We start from the raw sequence: 717 nt of genomic DNA, 5'->3' as shown, positions 1-717 counted from the left end.
GTAGCTGTCTGGTGGACTGGGGGCCGCGACAATGGAAAGTTTGTAAGCTGGAAGCTGGGAGACTGCCTCGGAGGCTGGAAAAGTGACACACACGGGTAACTCCGGTGCCGTTCGACGGATTTCGACGAAAATAGGCTCGTTGGAAAGCCAACGTCGGGGACACGACGACTAACTGTGCGCCCCGTTGCGCACGCGCGCGTGCGCGACATGGGAAGCGAAACAAAACTTCAAACAGAGCTACAGGCTCGTGCGTGCGAAAAAGGCCGAGACACGACGACGTGCCCGCGTGCGCCTAGCCCCAACTCGAATAACAAAGTCGTCCCGGGCCGGATCCGAGCTACGGGACGGAAACGGGAGCCGAGTCAAAATTTCAAACGGAGCCCGCGTCGCGGAAATGGTCAAAATGAATAAAAGTGGCACTCGAGCGCGTGCCTCTCGCTCTGACTAAAGTGACAAAATGATCCCCGTTGAAATGCATTGAGCACGGGGGAAACGGGAGGAAAAAGAAAATTTCAAATGGAGCTGTCGAAATGGGGGTGCTATTTTGGGGGGGTATATGGCGTGGCCACGTTCTCCCACGAGTCCAACTTGAATTCTGAAACCGTCCCCGTCCAAATCCCACGTTCGGGCGAGCTACTGTCAATTTTCAAAGCACCACTCCCCCCCTTCAATGCACTCTTTTGGAAGCTGGGAAAAGGGTCTCCGTGCAGAGCTAGT

Source organism: Hypomesus nipponensis, chromosome 21 (genome assembly GCF_054491055.1).
Source record: "Hypomesus nipponensis isolate SF chromosome 21, ASM5449105v1, whole genome shotgun sequence".
Classification (NCBI taxonomy): domain Eukaryota; kingdom Metazoa; phylum Chordata; class Actinopteri; order Osmeriformes; family Osmeridae; genus Hypomesus; species Hypomesus nipponensis.
This window is presented reverse-complemented; position numbering follows the sequence as displayed.